General features: G+C 42.0%; 1 pseudogene; it reads left to right on the top strand.

Moving 5' to 3' along the window:
- The first annotated feature begins 6,019 nt into the window (after nucleotides 1-6,019).
- LOC122342409 lies at nucleotides 6,020-7,792 on the top strand (annotated as a pseudogene).
- The last annotated feature ends 5,606 nt before the right edge of the window (nucleotides 7,793-13,398 follow it).

Raw genomic sequence — 13,398 nt, 5'->3', positions numbered from 1 at the left:
GAAAAGTTTCATTTTGGCCTTGTCTAACAAGACAAACTTTTCCTTCACCGTAAACGGAGTCACAATTACGTTTTTGGCAAACCCCAAACTTGCTTTCACTTGGTTGTTTTTGAGCAATCATTTAGATGGCACAGATTTCCTTCTTTGTGCAGACAGTTTGAGAAACGATTACTTCTCGATAATTAAACCAACAATAGGCCACTGGGGCTGCGGATTACTTTGTAGCCATTTTCTGAAATGCATTCGCTTTGCTTTAACTTCTTTGGAATGCTTATTAGTCTTGATTTTTGTGGCAGGTTCACAACCTGAATAATGATGCCTTAACTGTTGGGTTTCATTTAGAAAAGATGAAAATTACTTTAATGATTCAATGGTAAAGGCCGAATCATTAGTGTATCGAAGTGTTTCTCAACTCTGTCTGAACTCAATACTTTAACTTACAAGACTTTAACTTAGGAAATTAAGTTCAGTTGCTCTTAAGTATTATCAAATTGACTGTATAAGCAATTCCATCTTAATTATATTAATTATTATATTTAAAAATTAAATAAATGCATTAAGTCAAGTCTCTTGAGTCTCTTGATGAGTTAGAATAATGGGAAAAATATGTTTTTTTTTTTTAATTAAAAAGATATTAAAAGAAATTATTTAAATAATGCATTCTATCTAACGGCTTCAAGCGTTACCCGAACATACTGCATTGACTTTGAAGTAAAATAAATAGCATAAAATGAAAATAAACAAGCTTGTGTCAGTTCTTTAAAACAACCTAGATGGTTTACGGGCCTAAATACTTTCGCGAAGCACATTTTCTCAGACTTCTCAAAGGCTGCAAACCGTCTTTGTTGATAAAACAGGCCTCTAAACACTTATGGCTCATGACCTCACTGCTAAAGCTCGCATTAACAGTAACCTCTCCTTGTGGGTGCGGGACCTATGACATCGAGCGCTGGGTCTCAAAGGCCCCTGATGCTGAGGGCTTTACTATCTGGGTGGCTGATGTGTGTGTATTCTGCCCTTGAGTCACACAGTTGTTTGAAGAACACTTTTCAATGCGTTCCTAGTTCCTCCCTCTCTCCAGGCCCGGACATGCAGCAGACTAATTCAGTCATCTCTCTGTCTGTTTTGCTCTCTATTTTGTCTCTTGAAGGTCCCAGGTGGGCACTGTGACCATTGTGCAGCCAAACGGCCTGTTATTGTCGGTCATGCTATGAGAGAGAGGTTGAGCTCGGTGTTTTTTTTGTATGTGTGCGTGTGTTTTGATGAACCCACTGCTTTCTGCCCTGTCAGTGTCTCTCCTCTTCAGCACATTAGCCCGGGCTGTTCTTGCGACTGCTTTGATGGTGGCGCGCAGGGCTCCGATCTCTGTTTCAGGTTGTAATTACTCTCTGGAGGGGCCTCACCTGGCTGTGGGCTCCAGGCATACAGAGAGAAAAAGAGAGAGAAAAGAAAAGGGAAAGAAAGTGGAGCTATGAAAGAACAGAAGATGTGAAAGGAAAGGTGGGGTAAAAGGGCAAAACTTCAAAAAATACAATGGGGCTAAGAGTCTGAGACAAGCTAGAAAAAAATAAATAAATAAATGTATGCACATGCCTATGTCTCTTTTGCTCAGCAAAACTGCATTTATTTAATCAAAGATACAACAAAAGAGTTTAACTATATAAAAGAACTGTTTTTTTTTTTATATATATTTAAAAATTGAATTTATTCTACGGTGTAAATGTTCAGCTGTTTAGATGATATATTTATATTATTATTAAAAATAATATACAGAAAATAAATAGTCGAATAATAAAATTTTACATTTAATTCTCATATATTTATATATTTCTAATTATATAATGAAAATTATTTTATACATTATTATTAAAATGTTACAAAATATTATTGTAACATATACTGCATGTATTTATCTATTATTTTATATAGCATATATATTTTTTAGATATTCTGTTTGTTTAGATTAATTACTATTAGGTTATTATTAAATAATAAATTCCTCTGTACATGTTAATAAAAAAAGTATGACTATTGGTATAATTTTTATATACAATGCTATTTTTTTAATTATAGAAGAACATAGAAGCAAATGGTTTTATATTGTAATAATATTTCAGGCATATATTGTATGTGTGCGTGTGGGTGCTTAAATTTTAGATTATATATTTAGATTAGATTATTGTTATTAAAACTGAACATTTTGATTTGTCATTGTTAGGATCTGTAATGGAAAAAATTACATTGTTATAAAGCGTAATCAAAAACACTTGTAGTTAAAAAAGCTGCGTTTTTAAATGACTAAAAAAAAGTGAAATATTTTCACTAGCAGCCTCAGATTTTTGCGCTACACACGTAAACCAATACAGTTTTATATCTATAAAATATGCAATCAACATCTCTTACTTGCCTTCTGCATCAAACTACATACTGCTGTATTTCTGAAGCAGCATCAGAAATCAAACTTTGCACTCCGTCAGGCTGCATATGAGAGAAAAGTGCACAAACAGAGCACAGAATTGAAACGTTACGGGAAAATAAAGGGATTTGCTCAATTGGCATCACTAGCGGTATTACCATTACAATGCATTATATGCAGAGAGAGTATTACATCATCGCCTGTTCTTTACACAGACACAGAGAGCATCGGCTTCCTGGTGCTTCCCCTGTAGTACCCCAACGGGGTTGCAGCTCCTAGGAGATTCGACCTGATTTGAATAGAGTAACGTAGCTTCCCTGCTGTAGAAGAAACTGTTGTCTGATTTCATGAAAAGCCCATTCAGCGAGCTGGATGTATGCGAGCGTTGTGCAGAGTTACATCCGCCAAAATCTCTCCTCAAACTGCCACCGCTTGCAAAACAAAAAGCAGATTGGAGTCATACACGATTCCGTGAAGGAGCCAAGCGAGAGAGAAACTACAAAGTAGCCTAAAATCTATTCATGAGGTGTCAGCTTTCAACAGCATGTTGACACATGCCTACGTCTCCTAGGAAACGCTTGCCCCAAGCGCAGTTATCAGCGCAGTTCTGTGGCATGCAATTATCCAATTATCTCCCTCCCCTGAATCAGCACATCAAATCACATGACAGATTTTTTTTTTTTTTTTTTTTTGCAAGGCCTACAACACCTTCGCATTTGCATGTAGCACTTGTCCTTCCAGTTCTCACCGGCTCCCGGCTTCATTTTCACTTTCCTTCGCTGCAATCTTTTGTTTCTCTTCCACTTCGGGATCAGAACGTCCTTAAACACTTTCCGTTTCGCCTTCTGTTTTGCTTCCACTTGGTGCAATTTAGCCGGAATGATCGTAAACTGTTAAATTAACAGCGCCGTCGCTCTGCGTCTTTTTTAATTGTTAGCTTTCGCCTGCTTTCTAAATCAAACCCCTCCTTTGCTTTCTCGCTCGTCCCCTCCTCCCTCTCTCTCTCTCTCTCTCTCTCTCTGCTTATTTCCAGGAGCAGCTTGAATCCTGCTTTTGGCTCTGCGGGCCTGCTTTGAGAGTCTCTGACTCACAGCAGTGCAGTTCTGGAGCGGCCCTCCTCTCTGGCGGTGAGGCCGGCTGGAGGAGCCAGGGAGAGGGGCCGCTGTCACAGACCTCTCGCCCTCTTACACGCTGGGCACCGGGGCTCGGAGAGCATTCAGAGCCCTTCATCTGTCCACCATACAAGCCCAGGACCTGTCCGTCAGAGCGAGCGCATGAATTCAGCTCCACGTCAGCGTGAGACGGAGTCCGCAGCGTTGTTTTATTCCAGTAATCTGACGTATTTCAGAGATGATCTGGTTAAGTGGATGATAAAAACAAGAAGGATGACGGAGCGAGGTTTGATTAAAGACTTCAGTGCAAAAACGGCTTATCTTACGCCGTATTTTTGTCTTGTTTCTAGTCAAAATATCTAAAAATTCTTATACTGAGATGCAATTAATCAATAAGCCAAAATATTTAGTCTTGTATCCCGAAGGGGGAAAAAAAAAAATCTAAATTAAGTGCATTTTGCTGAAAATAAGGAAAATTATCTGCTAGTGCGAGAACAAAAAGTATTTTATTCATCCCACTGGTTGATCATTTTACTCAAAGCAAAGACTAAATATATTTTATCTAGTAAATGCATCTTAAATTTTTAAATAATTTGACTAAAATAAATAAACCAAACAACCAAAAACAATAAAAAATGTTTTTTTTTGTATTGCATTGCTTTTATAATGTTTATTTATTTATTTGTAAAGATTTATTTTGCCATTTTCATCTTTATTATGATAGAATAGATCAGAACTAAAATCAGAGGTAAAATAGTAGAGAGATGGGGCAAGATTTGGGAAAGGTCCTCGAGTCGGGATTTGAACTCAGGACAACCGTAGGGCAAAGGTACTATAAGTCAGTGAGCTGTCCACAAGGCTTTCTGAGCTAATAATAATGTGCCTTTATTAAGTGAACACAGTAAGAACACGGAATAGGATGCATTTTGATTTCAAGAGAACTTTCAGCACCGTGTGCTACTTCTGAAGTAATGCTGGATAGAGTTTTCTGCTTTACACAATTATAACCTGAACCAGTGAGAGCGGAAGGAGGGGGATGGAAAAAAGTGACATTTATTGAAAAGAGAGAGAGAGAGAGAGAGACGTTCGGTGAGGTAGAAAGAAGGTTCGAGACAGACAGAAAGCCGGAGTGGGGAGGGTTGGACTTGTGCTGTCAGTTGTGCTGTGCTGCATTTTCTTTTGTAAACACAAACGTGTGTGTGCTGCTTTTCTTCCTTCTTTCTGCTACACTCCAGTACCTTCTGCAAATGCTCCCGTCATATCAGCTAACAATGCCAAAGAGCCCACAGAGGGGGCCTGGGGCCCAAAGACGGGAAATATGCAAAAGGTGGAATAAAAACCACCTTACGTAAGACTGACGGGGCAAAAAGGCTAACTGTTACTGCCAGAGCATAACATTGCACGCCTTTTTGTTTAGTGACACATAGCCTGCAAGAAGTGAACAAAGTTATGACTGTATATAATAGATAAAGAATCACGACTGAAATAATGAATAAATGAATGGCAAGATACGTGCATCCGTTTTTTGATTAAATTTAAAACCGAAGCAATAATTATCTAACAAAATATTACATTTATGCCATTTAAAATGAGCACTTTCTATTGTTTGTTTGCTTCTTCAATGCACCTAAAACATCAGTCATTGCCACGCCGTGTCACTTTAAGAAGTAACTTTACTCTAATAATAAATAAAACTGAAACAAACACTGCAAAAAAATACCAGCATCTGACACGGAAGCTGAAGGGTTAAGGGTAAAGTGAACTGAATTGTAAGAAGTTGGTTTCCAGGGGAACTATTCTTACTGTTCCAGCTGAGTTGGGCGAAACCACTTTGCTTTCGAAAAGGGGGGCGACAAACACCCACAACACGAATCTCTTTCGTAACAGTTTAGAGGAAAACAGAAGACGGGCTGGGACAATAACTACAAACACATGCCGTCCCGTTTTATAAGTTACAGCCTGTTCCTAAACAATTTGCGCGGTTTTGACGGGTTTAAATATGCGCGCCTCCCCCGCAGCCGCTCTGTGCTGGCGGCCCTGCCAAGTCAGTTTGAAAAGATCAGACAAAGGCAGCAGGAAGCCCCTCGGCAGGCAATGAGTGCGAGCGGAGCACAAACGCGAAACGAAACCTCACTCTTTTATCTGATAGCGGACTGAATTTATTTTCTCCCGAGGTTTGTGGCAGTTTTAGACATCTTTTGAAAATGTACGACCGTCTGGATCCCCGGTCGAGCGAAGACTATTATCAAAGCGCCAAACGGGCAGCAGCGCTGCCTGACCGCCGATCGCTGTCGGTCTGAATCGGATCAAGCGTCTTTTGGGGGCATTTTTTTGCTTTTGAATCCTTCCTACGCCGCTGAAAGGATCACTCGGGACGGGGAGTTGACGATTCACACAGTTAAATGCAAACGGAAAAGCTTGAGGAGCTTTCTAAAAGCCTTTTTTCTCCTGAGGACTACGAGCCGCGACGGTGACCGTTGGTGGGGTTTACCGCCGTTTGTTTTCTTGAGCGCGTTTGGAAGATGGAGACGCACATCTCGTGTCTCTTCCCGGAGATTTTAGCCATGATTTTCAGCTACTTGGACGTGAGGACCAAGGCAGAGTGGCCCAGGTCTGCACGGCGTGGAGGACGCATCCTACCACAAGTCCGTGTGGAGGGGTGGAAGCCAAGCTGCATTTGAGGCGAGCGAATCCGTCCCTGTTCCCCAGCCTCCAGGCGCGGGGCATCCGGCGCGTTCAGATCCTCAGCCTGCGGCGCAGCCTCTCAGCTACGTGATCCAGGGATGCCCAACATCGAGAGCTTGAATCTGAGCGGCTGCTATAACTTAACGGATAACGGCCTGGGGCACGCGTTCGTGCAGGAGATCCCTTCCCTGAGGGTGCTCAATCTGAGCCTTTGCAAGCAGATCACGGACTCCAGTTTGGGCAGAATAGCGCAGTATCTGAAAAACTTGGAGGTGCTGGAGCTGGGCGGCTGCAGTAACATCACGAACACGGGCTTGTTGCTCATCGCGTGGGGTTTGCACAGACTCAAAAGTCTCAACCTGAGGAGCTGCCGGCATGTGTCGGACGTGGGCATAGGGCACTTGGCTGGCATGACCCGGAGCGCGGCGGAGGGCTGCCTCAGCCTGGAATACCTGACCTTGCAGGATTGCCAGAAGTTGACGGACTTGTCTCTCAAGCACATCTCGAAAGGCCTGACCAAGCTCAAAGTGCTCAACCTGAGTTTCTGCGGGGGCATCTCGGACGCCGGCATGATCCACCTCTCTCACATGGCGAGCCTGTGGAGCCTTAATCTGCGTTCGTGCGACAACATCAGCGACACGGGCATCATGCACCTCGCCATGGGCACGTTGAGACTCTCCGGACTCGACGTGTCGTTTTGCGACAAGATAGGCGATCAGAGCCTGGCTTACATCGCGCAGGGCCTGTACCAGCTCAAGTCGCTGTCGCTGTGCTCGTGCCACATCAGCGACGACGGCATCAACAGGATGGTGCGCCAAATGCACGAGTTGAAGACGCTTAACATCGGCCAGTGCGTGCGGATTACAGACAAAGGACTGGAGCTGATCGCGGACCACTTGACGCAACTGACCGGCATCGATCTGTATGGATGTACGAAAATCACTAAGAGGGGACTGGAGAGGATCACGCAGCTCCCCTGCCTTAAAGTTTTGAACCTGGGCCTTTGGCAGATGACTGAAAGTGAGAAAGTGAGGTGAAACTTGGGGGGTTTTGTAGGGAGGGAGAGGAGAAGGAGAAGGAGGAGGGAGGGAGGGAGGGAGGAAGGGGGATGGGTGAATTTCAATAGAGCAAAGTACATAAAAAGAGGCTTAAAATGCTGAATGTGATACATGTGTCAGTTATTGCTATTAACACACACGAAAAGTTGTTTTGTTTTCTCTTAACAAATCGCAATATTAAACCTCCTTCTCCCCGAGTATCGCGATATTTTGGCTACCTCGTTAGATGTATTATATTGTTATTCTTAAGAAGAATGAGAATTTGTGCCTAGAAAAACAACCCCCTTCCCCTTTATCTCGTGTTTGGCTCGAGGAAAGCAAAAAGGCCGAAAGAAAGGATGGATCATTCAGACTACCTTTTTTTTAAAATTATAATTATTTCCCTTCTTTCGACAAATGAGGTTTCAAAAAAAAGTCTATGGGTAGTTGACATCAAATTTCAAGCAGTTTCGCCAGCGCCATGTGATGTGACAGCTCACCTTAAAATGTTTTAGGCCTTTGTCATTATTAAACAACGCCGTTTGTGATCTTACATTAACCGAGAGGCTACATGCAATATTTGTGCTTAAAACAAATAATTGATCACACCGTAGGACCATTTAAAATTAAGTAGCGATTAAAAATGACAGAGGAAAAAAAAAAATAGCGGTCGGTATAAATTACGAGAATAAAATCTGCAAAAGCTCATGGACATGCTTTATGTCAACTACCCTTATGCAAAAATACTGGGTTTTGTACACTTAAGCTTTTATATTTCCGATCTCTTTTAGTTTTTGCTCAATTTTACAGGCCTGAAAGCCTTTAATTCCTGCTTTGAATAAGAGGTTCCCTCTGCTGATGTATTTATGCTTATGTAAGCAGATATTAATTAATGGCTGTTATTCAGGCGTTGTACTTCAAATTGAAGTGAATTTTGTCCCTAAAAAGAAAAAAAAACCCGTTGGCAGTTCTCCTGGCGCCTTGTTTGCCTCTTCACGTGACTGAAGCGGGGCACATCGTGTTATAAAACAATCCGTCTGTTTTAAATACAATAATATTCAACTTTACATATAAAAGACATGGTCGAAACGAGGGTAACACGCAAAATGCATGTCAGGCCTATATACGTACCATGATGTATCGACCTGCAACATGTATTGAGTCCTGCTGAGAAGCTACTGTGTTCTAATGTACTGTAAATGTATTTGTAAAAAGAATCCCAAATTAAAATGTTTTATATTCTTACGGTAAAAACATTAAAGTTGATATTTATATAAATAAAAGAGCCACTCTGAATTTCGTTTGTGGGGAAAGGTTTTTTTGCTGCTTGTGATTTGTGTTATAAATCCGTGCATTCGGTTTGGTTCCGTGTCCTTTTGACGCTAAACGTCACGGCGTTCAGGCAGCATCGCAGATAATGCCGCTGTAATAGGGTTAGGGGTATATTTGGTCGATTGCCAATGTTGTGGATTTGAGAAACGAGCGCTGGAGGACGCCGGAAGTGATATTTGTGTGTTAAGGGCATGCATGTTTGTTACATTATTTATGAACTGCAACAAAATGGATGCTTCCTTTTAATTGTGCAAGTTAGAGGGTGTTAAAACGGCAATGCTGCTTCTTTTACAATGCAATGATGTGCGTACTGTTACAGCACCTGATATCAATTTAGCAGCTATTAATAGCGGTTGCATTTCACCCAGCGAAATATTATAAATCCTGTTCTCAACAGTTGCCATTGTTTCCCCCAAGTTAAGAAGCCAGGTTTAGGATTTTTTTTTTCTTCTCCTTGCTCAGTCACGCATACCAGATCTGAGAGACGGGGTTTGTCCCACGAGTCCCCCACCACCACCAGAAAAAAAAAAAAAAAAAAAACGGCCCACCCCCCCTTTCCTCAAACAGACACTTTTAAACATTCCTCACCATCATTCAAAGCATTTAAGCTTTAGTCTTTGCTCCCCTCCACCGTCCAGAGGGTGGAGGATTTAAATGGGGGCTCCGAGCGCTTGATGAGAGAGAATTTAAGCCCTTCTGAAGGTTACCGCCATCTCTTTTTACTAACTTCGCTGAGTTCATAGATTCTCTTTCTTTCCCGAGCTCGTTTTTGTTGCATTTTTACAACTGGAGCTGTTTGTCAGGCGTTCGGATATGTTGCTCGCATAGATCTTCTTTAAAGTCATAAAAGATAGCAGCGATATTTTATGATTTAGCTGAACCGAGCACGCGAGCAGAAAAACCCAGTAAAATAAAAAAAGATTACGCCACCTTTTTTAAAGATAAAAACACGGCTCGGTTTTACTGCTGGGAATTCTAACAAAGCAGTCGGAACATTAGCAGCGACCTGTATAGCTCTCCCAGCACCTGTGGTTGAAGGTGTCTCTGGGTTACAGTCAGGGGCTTTGAAGTTTCTGAATGTTCCAGAAAGGTGGGGGTGGAAGGGTCGGAGGTTATTCTGCTCCTGTCTGGAGTTAAAGGCGTTTTAGTAGGTCCGTGTGATTTGCTCAAATCAAAAAAAAATCGAATCATCTGATAAAAGTAAACATCGTTTGATTTGAAAATCGCGACGAAAATCTGATTTGTTTTCGGTCAGGGTTATAGGAAAGGTGGCTGGAAGCCGTGCCTGCCACATCGCTGGAAAATGGACAGGAATTTGTGAGTCACTGTTTGACTTTGCTCTGTGAAAAAAAAAAAAAATATGCGGTGCAAGAACCCTGTCTGACTTAAGGAGGCCGGCACCGTCTAGCAAACATGGCACATGAGAGATGCTTTAGTTTTGCGTCTCTGTGTGTGGCATTGCTATTTATTCGTTCAGAACAACTGCATCAGGCCAAATGAGAAGGTCATGAGCGGAGAGAACAATCTGTTGCTTCATTCAAATACTTAAGACTCAACTTTCTCTCTGTGTACAAATTAAGCAACAGAAAATCTTTTAACTCAAAAACAAAAAGTAATATCTCCGTTCAGAAGTTTTTTTCTATCAATAGAAGTTTTTAGCATAATGTTTGTTACCACAAAAATAATAATTAAATCTTTCTGTCTTAATTCTTTTATAACAGCATCATACAATGGCAAGGTTTTTTGTGGAATAATCTGAGATTGTTTTACATTTAATTTAATCTGCATGATTCGAGCTGTAAAGTGGTTGAAAAAGTTTTTAGTTTATTACACTGTAATAGCTATGAAGTAAAAAAAAACATTAAGTCAACAAGCATAGCAAGTGATTTTTCTTGCATGCTAAAATCATATTTACACAAATATCAAATTTTTCTGTATTGATTTAGTTTTTTGCTTTATCTTCATTTTGACTTCACATATAACAGAATTGTCCATAACTTCGACAATTCTCCGACAGAAAATTAACAGCACATTTTTTATTTTCATTTTATAGTGCATTGAAACAGTATATTAACGTTTACAGATTGGACCCATTAACTTCCATTGTAGCCCAGATTTCTGCTGTTTTAAGAGGAAAAACATTGCCATAAATACTCGATGGAGCTTGTACAGGACTTACAATACTCATTTAATTTTGAAACGGGACTTTATAAAGCTTAACTTTAGAGTCACATGTTGGTGATTAACCAGATTCTTCTGTGGCTGAAGAGTCTGTCAGCAAGAGCTGATGCAAAAGTTTGTGACTCAGTGCGCAGAGAGAGATTTGGGTTTGAAAAGAGTGGAATTAAGTGGTGAAAAAGGCGTATGATGGCTACCTGTCTCGCATGGCTGTCAGGTTTTAGTCATACTTCTCATTAGAACTAATCCACAGCGGTCTTTTCACACTGTGGACTGGATGACGGCCATATGGCATCTTTACGAGCGCACAACTGGTTTACTGCACAAACTGTACGTCAAGCGCTTTTTTTTGAAGCAGCCAGATGAAAAGGTAGGTTTAAGGCGAGTAGATGTGTGTGTGTGTGTGTGTGTCGTCCAGGTTTGCTCTGGTTTGTCGCTGCCAGCTCTCCCCCGGTGAGGTTGTGACAGAGTTTGACTGGTGTCATGTGACCTTGCTGGAAGTGTGAGTAAAGAGGGCTGGGCCAGGAGACCCAATCTGTCGCTCTCGCCCCACCCTTCACACACACGCGGGAGACAGAAACAAATTTGCAAAAATGACCCGTACAGGCGCAAAAATCCACAGACGCTGTTCAAATTCTAGGCAAAATTTAGGAAAATAAAGGAAAACTGTGTGACTTGGCGGATGTGTGTGTGTGTGTGTCTTGCTAGGGAGTGTTTGCCATCTCAGTCCTATCAGACGCATACACACACACGCACACAAACTTAAACTCTATTTTTCTCTTTTCTCGAAAAAAAATGGGACTCCGGCTTGTGTTGCACCAGTTTTCCCCTTTGTTCTGATTGTATTAGGTGACGGGTCCGCATGTTCTGGATCGTATCTGCTTTCATATGCAGTGAAATGCAGCTCTCCGGCAGCACTCTGGAGGCAGGAGGTCTGTGCATGAAAGAAACTTGAGTGCGAGACTGAAAACCACACCGCACAACAAAAAACGATATGGGGGGGGGGAAAAGACAACCAGTGATTGGAAGCTTTGTTGCTTCTAAACCGCCCATTTTAGTGTTAATCCTTGACCTCAAACTGTCAGGCGCACCTTTTTTTTTTACAGTCAAAAATACTAATTCTGTCTGAACAGCTGATTTAAAAGCGTATACTGAAGAACGCATCGCTTCCATCCTGGCTGCTGATTGGTCGACGCGGCACGAAAATGCACGAAACGGGAAGAGATGCATGGGAAACAGGAAGCCAACCTGCTTGCGAATGTACAAAATTGCGAAAGGCCGGTTTATTTGTTAGCCTCCACGTTGGGCTTTATAATTTAAAAGGTAATCTGTCAGACGAGTACATGCGTGTGTGTCCGGGGCTACAGGCCGACTGCACAGGAGATTTGTTGTTACTCAGAGTGTGGGTGGTAGAGAGGGCGTGAGTGTTGTGTGTGGCGCTCGGAATCCACTCAGAAAGGGAAGCGATGGAAAGAGAGAGAGAGAGCGCTAAAAGGAAGAAAGTGGATGAGAGATGGATGACGAGGGGAACGCAAGCTACTGTAGCTAAAACCTCTTCACAGAAACACAGCAGCCTCTGGCCGTCACATCCGTCGAGACCCCACACAGCCTGACTGAGCTGCTCCCCACAGGGGGATGTATTTTTAAAACCACCGTGGCATTTGGAATTATCGAAGAGGCACGTCCATAATGTTTTGGTTATGTAGGCACTTTTTCAAGCACTGCGTATACAAAAAGCACGGTAGGTCCGATGGGTTTATAAATCCAGCGGAATTTGCAGCTTGCCAGACGTTTGTTTTGAGCGAAGCTGGATCAAAGTTATTGGTTGAAATGAAATAAAGCTGTATCCTGAGCAAGGTACAAAAGAACCCCTTCGCATTGCCAGTGGAATCTGGATTAGATAAATCTAGCAGATCCAACATGGCACCACAGCCATTACAGGAAAACTGACTTTACCGCTACGCCACAGATTGACGACACGCATTAAGCGAATGACGGGAACCAGTGGCATTGTGGCATTTAAAAGAACGAATGGATCTTTATTTGAATTATTAAAATTCGAAAAGCAATTCTCGTTCGAAAACAGAAAATCCTGTCATCGGTGACCGATTCCGGCACCACTAGTCTAAAACAACTGCTTCTGAAGCCAGATGATCAGAATGTGACTGGGAATTCAACACGAGGCTGGGTAAATGATGAAATTGTCATTTTGTGTCGGCTGTTTCTCTCGAAGCGGCGACGCTCAAACTCCGTCTGTCAGACTTTGTAGAGCGTTCAGCTTTTTGAAAGCGCGGAATATTCTGGAAGACTGTAAATAGCCGCGTGTTCAAAGCAACAGCAACAGAATTGTGCCTCTTTTCTCTCGCTCTCTATCTCTCGAGCCTGGGTATTGCATGGCTCAGTCGGAGATGTAGAAAAGGCAGTGTTACACAACAGGAAGTGAAGCATGTCTCAGGAGCTTTAAAGACAAATAGACCGGTTTGATCAGGTTTTAGTGCCGGGCTCTCTTGAGCCCACCTCTCAATACCGGCTCAAGTGCACAAAACACAGGAGAGCGCGGGGAGAGAAGGAACACTCATACTGCCTGATTGAACTCTTTGTTTAGTGTTTTTTACCTCCTTAAATGCCAGAGGAAAAT

The sequence above is a fragment of the Puntigrus tetrazona genome, chromosome 4 (assembly GCF_018831695.1).
Source record: "Puntigrus tetrazona isolate hp1 chromosome 4, ASM1883169v1, whole genome shotgun sequence".
Taxonomy (NCBI): domain Eukaryota; kingdom Metazoa; phylum Chordata; class Actinopteri; order Cypriniformes; family Cyprinidae; genus Puntigrus; species Puntigrus tetrazona.
Note: the sequence above shows the minus strand (reverse complement) of the source record. Positions and strands in the feature narration are given on the sequence as shown.